Source organism: Coccinella septempunctata, chromosome 6 (genome assembly GCF_907165205.1).
Source record: "Coccinella septempunctata chromosome 6, icCocSept1.1, whole genome shotgun sequence".
In the NCBI taxonomy this organism is placed as follows: domain Eukaryota; kingdom Metazoa; phylum Arthropoda; class Insecta; order Coleoptera; family Coccinellidae; genus Coccinella; species Coccinella septempunctata.
The window spans coordinates 1,834,721-1,840,585 of record NC_058194.1 but is presented as its reverse complement, the minus strand read 5'-3'; the positions used below and the strand labels follow the sequence as shown (position 1 = coordinate 1,840,585).

Below are 5,865 nucleotides of genomic sequence, written 5' to 3'. Positions count from 1 at the left end.
AACAATTTTTGAAATCTTCAATGATTTTAGGGTGTACTGTGAGGAACATAATAGGTGGCCTGTATTTGGGGCGGTCGTGACCGATTTCAGTTATGCTAATTTACATGCAATAAGCAAATCTTGCAATAGATACACCCTCCTAGAATATCTCCAAAAGTGTTTTGCCATATGTACAGGGCAGACAGATTTCCCTGCATCATTCATAACTATTAATTTGTGCTGTTCTCATTTGATGAAAGTTATTAGTAAACATGCTGATGAATGTTTCACTGACAGAAATATAGGCAACTTCTTCAAAGATCTAATAGCACAAGCTATGAATTTGTGTACAATTGGCGAAGTTGAACAATGGTTTCATCATTTTTCTGTTCTTTTAGTGAATCCGTTCGTAAATGACGAGGTACGTACATCGCACGAATATGTTTCAACTTTATGCAGTAGTAAAAAATCAGAAGTTTCTTATGAAAAGCATTATGTATTAGAAAATATGGACCAAATTGACAAAAAATTCAAGACGCTTCACACGAAAAGTCCATTTTATAATCATTTCTCGAAATTAGTGCCGACAGTTACAAGTTCAGATATAACGGGCCCGAAGAATTATTACTTCAATACTAAGTTTTTAGAACTGATTCTGACACAATATATACCATTTTGTCCCCTCTGGACTGCTATTTTATTGAAATACAGAACTGATTTACCTCATGTAAGCAACACATATGTAGAGAATTACTTTGGTAATTTGAAAAAGATTATTATGTGCGGACAAAGAAATATAAAGTGTTCCCGTTTTCTCAGGATCAATAGAGAAAATGTACTTGCGCTACATAAAGAATTCATTCTTCGAATTCCAAAAAGTAATCTTGCCAGAGAATTCAAAGTACGTAAAGATCCCACGAGCGATATTGTGGCACAAGAAACATGGAGTAAAAAACCCAAAATTATTGAATCTCATTTCCTAGGAAATTATCTGAAACGCATGAAATCTATAAATGCTGCTATGAAATTAGAAAATCCTCTCGATAATATGCCCAAGAATGAAAATTTACCCAATAATGATGATAATTTGCCCGATAATTATGGCATGCGCAATGAGAATAATATGCCCAATGACAATAATATGCCCAATGACGATAATATGCCCAATGACGATAATATGCCCAATGACGATAATATGCCCAATGACGATAATATACCCAATGACGATAATATGCCCAATGACGATAATATGCCCAATGAGCATAATATGCCCAATGATAATGATATGCCTTATAATATGCCACATAATTATAACGACTGTATGTATTGTGGCAAGGCAGATTTAGATGCTACTGCTGAAAATATTGATTGGGTAGCTTGCGACGGTTGTAATGGCTGGATTCACACAAAGTGTGACAGTTCCAGCTTGAATAAAACATATTCTGGAACATTTTACTGCAAATTATGTGGTTCTGGTAACAGAAAAATTGAATTAGACTTAAAATATAAATGTGAACAATTTCTTATACACTTGGAAAAAGAAAAATCCCGGAGGGCAAGTATAGAAAGAGAAACGGTACTACAAAGGCAGTCTCCGGTATGGTTCGAACAAAGAAGGGTAAGACTCACTGCATCAAATTTCGGTTTGATTTGCAAATCGAGGACCACCAAAAGTAAATTAAATATCGTTAAAAATTTACTAGCGGAAGGAACTTTTATGAATGCAGCGATAGAGCACGGAATACAATTTGAAATTAAAGCCATAGAGAAATATAACGAAGTGAGGTCGTACAGATATGAAAAATCGGGGCTTGTTGTTCACGAAAATTTTTCATTTCTGGCCGGATCTCCCGATGGTCTCCTGAATGGCGAGGGATTAATTGAGGTAAAATGCCCTTACAAATTTCGACATGAGAATCCAGAAGAAATATGCGATAATTATTTCGATAAAGGAGGTTCCTTGAAACAATCCCATAATTGGTTTTATCAAGTTCAAGGGTTGCTAGAGATAACTAACAGGTCTTGGTGTGACCTAGTCATTTTTACATTTAAAGGCATTAAAATATGTCGCATCCATAGAAATCATACATTTTTCCGTTCAATCCTCCCAAAACTCAAGGAATTTTATTATTATTTTTATCTGCCTTCTCTAGTAGGTTTTGATGATCTAGAAGATAACTTGAGGAAATGGAGACCCTTAAAAAATATAGAATTTCTTCAAAATGGCCTAATTAACGACATCCAATATTACTGCGAAGCATTTCCGAATAGGGAATACACAGTAGCTATATTCTCCCAAATAAACTGCAGTGTGAAAGAAATAAAAGTATCAGATTTTGTAACTTTGGATGGTGAGAGCTGGGTTTCTAATTTTGTTATAGACATTGTGTTGAATTTAATGAAAACGGATACGTTTCAGGTTTTGCCCCAACAAGTATCATCTGTGATTTTCAATGATGGAACAATTACAGAATACTTCCTGAAAAAGAATAAAATTACAAAGAAACATCTTGCAATGCCAATTCTCGTTGGAGGAAATCATTATTGCTTGTCAATCATCGATTTCGAAAAGAATACATTTTCTTTTCTGGATCCTTTCGAAAGCAGTGAAAAAAAAACAAACATTTATTGGAATAAGTTCAAAAAATTCACTGAGATGTATAATAAATTTTATTTAGCTGAACCTATAGATACTGACAGACTATCAATCCTTATATACAAACATTTTACCCAACAAGATAGTTACAATTGTGGTCCGATTATATTAAACTTTTTCGAAAATATTGTTAATGGAACATCTCTTAATTCAAATCCTCCAAATTTAAAAAAATATAGGGAGAAGATAAAATATCTTATATTAACAAAATCTGATGAAATTCGAGATAAATGCCTTGTATGCTCTAGAATCACAACAATGGAAAATTCACAACAATGTGAATTTTGTTTGAGATTGGTTGATAATGATTGTTTGCTGCTTCGAAGTGAGCCTTTCATCTACAATGGAATGTGCCTTTTATGCAAAAAGTACTGAAAGTTCATGTGATATTGTGTTGAAAAACCAACATACATTGTATTTTTCGTATATTTTTGTGGCAAATATGCTACAAGTGCGGACATAATATATCTGTTATCTCACAAAGAGAAAATCGATGCATGTTATGTTATGATAACGCAGCATCAGCGCATTGGATATTTTCGAGAATGCGTTAACACTGATGTTTGGGTAAATCAACATTTTAGAAAGAGTGTTATCGTAAATAACGAAAAAAATTATACCTATATGCCATAGTTAAAAGGCATAAAAAAACAAGAATTATATTGACATGTCAATTCAAGTTTTCTTTGAAGATATAGCAAATGAGGTGCAAGTCTGAAAAACCAATTGGAAGGGCGATTACGTAGAAGGATTGCCGCCTTCTATCCGAAAAACAGTCCGTCCTGAGGGGTACTTCGGTACCTACGTACAATCAGGAATTAGTATAATATTTTAATACATAGTAATAATAATAATACTTATATTAACTCGCAAGAAGTGCACCTCCTTTGCTAAATTTTCTCGGTTTTCATTATGTATGGAAACTTAAGAATATTTTGAAATAGTAATACAGAAGTCTATTGTTGAATCTATGGGGAGGTGGTAAATAAGGTTATAATACCTTGAGGCTTGTGGAAACTTCTTATTAACAATAGAAAAATTTGCATTATATGCCGTTTTCCCTTCCCTCGAGCAGAAGTTTTCATAAAAATACCACATTTACCCCTAAGATTCAATTTTCAGCTGCGTAAAAAAAGAGATTCGAAAGAAAACATGTCAATAATTAAACGAAAACGCCTTAATGTGGCCTTCAAAGATGTGAATAAGTTGATTGTCAATTTAGTGATAATCTTTTATAAGAACCTGCCCCAGAAGTTACTTGTGATTTCTGATTCACATCTTTTTCAAGTCTCACGGAGGGGAAGTAATTCGGCATCTAAAGCAAATTTTTCTATTGTTAATAAAGTTTCCAGGAGGAATAAAACCTCTTCCTCGCCTGGCTCTGCCGGTGCTCTTTTAAGAGGCAGGTTCAATTTCACTTCATAAAACAATTCTCAATAGTTAATGGTAAGTCTTATTATTGAAATAAATCATTAGATATCACTTTTAATAATTTTCTATATTTCTAGCAAAATTCAATATCTACTGAATGGAAGATGTAAGAAATCATGTAAACAGATACTATCACACAAAGGGAATAGGAATAATAAGGAATTGGAGGAATAATGATCTTCAGCTGGCAGTTTCATCATCAAGAACAGTTGCATACTTGAATCTACCTGATATAAGAAGCGATTGAATATGACATTGTTGACAAGGATCAAGGATTTAAAGAGGGTATATGTATTCAACCTAGCCATCAAAAAATTCGGAATCAAGAGATAGTTTAATGGATTGTACCATGTGCTGACAGTTGTGCAGAAAAACTTGAGAGATTTTCATAATTTTGAAGACTGTATTCTTGGCATAATGGCATCTACAAAATAATTCCCAGCCTTAGAGGAAAATTACATCACAGGGTAAAAGGTTGGTCAAACGGCAGTAATTCAAATGGAAATATAATATATAATTTTCAGCATCATGCAGGAATAGATTTATGTATATCCTATTCCACTCAAATAAGCAAATAATTGCACGTATCCTATACAACTGAATATGGATAGAATTGAGGGATGTCGTACCTAGTTGACTTGGAGAGGAAATAATTGAAATGATGGAGAAAGCTCTCACAATCAGAAATGGGTGATTTGAAACAATGTGCCTCAGCTTCATAGGTATCAATGGCAGATAACGCAAACAAACTGAAGAGAAGATTTCTTGAGGAGTGTTTTTATTGATTATGTTCAAGGTCTTGATGAGAAGATGCTGCTAAGTCAAAGGTTACCCCATATTATTACTCATTTATTGTATTTCATGTTTAAATGTAACAAAATATGTTGTGCCATATAACACCAAACATTTATTCTTTATTTCAGCAATGTGTCGTTGAAACTGCGATAGATCTATAAGTATACAGTTTGTCGACCAGAAAAGAGTCCACAGGCCTATGCCTTATATTATAAATGCAACATGACTCTTTTTTTGACAATCTTTATTGTCATTTATCTATAATACATCTCCTATTATTATTCAGTCCTCTAACGACTTTTCTCATATTATAGGGGCGGCAAGAGCATGGAGTAACTATGTATGTGGATTTACTTTTCGACGGCGTCATCAGCAGCACAACATTCAAGAAACAGCATATTACCTTATTTTCAAATTCGATAGTATCTGTCATTTCTCATCTTATAATATAATAATATATATAATAAGCCATTTATTTCCTACAGAAAGAACCCAATTACAGGAAATGAATAAAAATTGAACATTAAAGCAATATGAACTGAACCCAGAAAAAAAAAACTCACAACCGATCATTACACCACTCGATGGTAACAAAGAAAACTCAGTCTACTGTTCACACTCCAAACTGCATAAAAGTACTTCAATAATACATGGTAAAGTGTCAAAATTAATATCACAAGCCGCAGAGATCGTATTGAAGGTCCGGCACATAAACTCAATCGGAGATTGCAGGAGAAGATTGGTCCTGGGAGTACGCAAGTAAAAAAGTTCTTGTGATCTCGAATTCTGCCTTCTCACTATGAAGTTGACCATAGCTAGTAACGATGGACAATCCGTTATGTCATTCACTACATTGTACAAAAATTTCACCGCCAGTACTTTTCGTCTAACTTCCAAAGAGATCTTGTCAAACTTTGAAAATCTTATATTTCGTTCATATATTTTAATTTCCAGATCTATAAAAAAAAAGTACTGACATTGTTCGATAGTTTTTTTGCACTAGT

The 5,865-nt window shown here is 33.5% G+C and overlaps 1 long non-coding RNA gene across 1 annotated transcript; it reads left to right on the top strand.

The window, feature by feature from the left end:
- Positions 1-3,214: 3,214 nt before the first annotated feature.
- On the top strand, positions 3,215-4,612 carry LOC123315226. Its single transcript, XR_006537930.1, has 3 exons — positions 3,215-4,081; positions 4,144-4,533; positions 4,591-4,612. It is a non-coding gene; the product is annotated as an uncharacterized LOC123315226 (long non-coding RNA).
- The last annotated feature ends 1,253 nt before the right edge of the window (positions 4,613-5,865 follow it).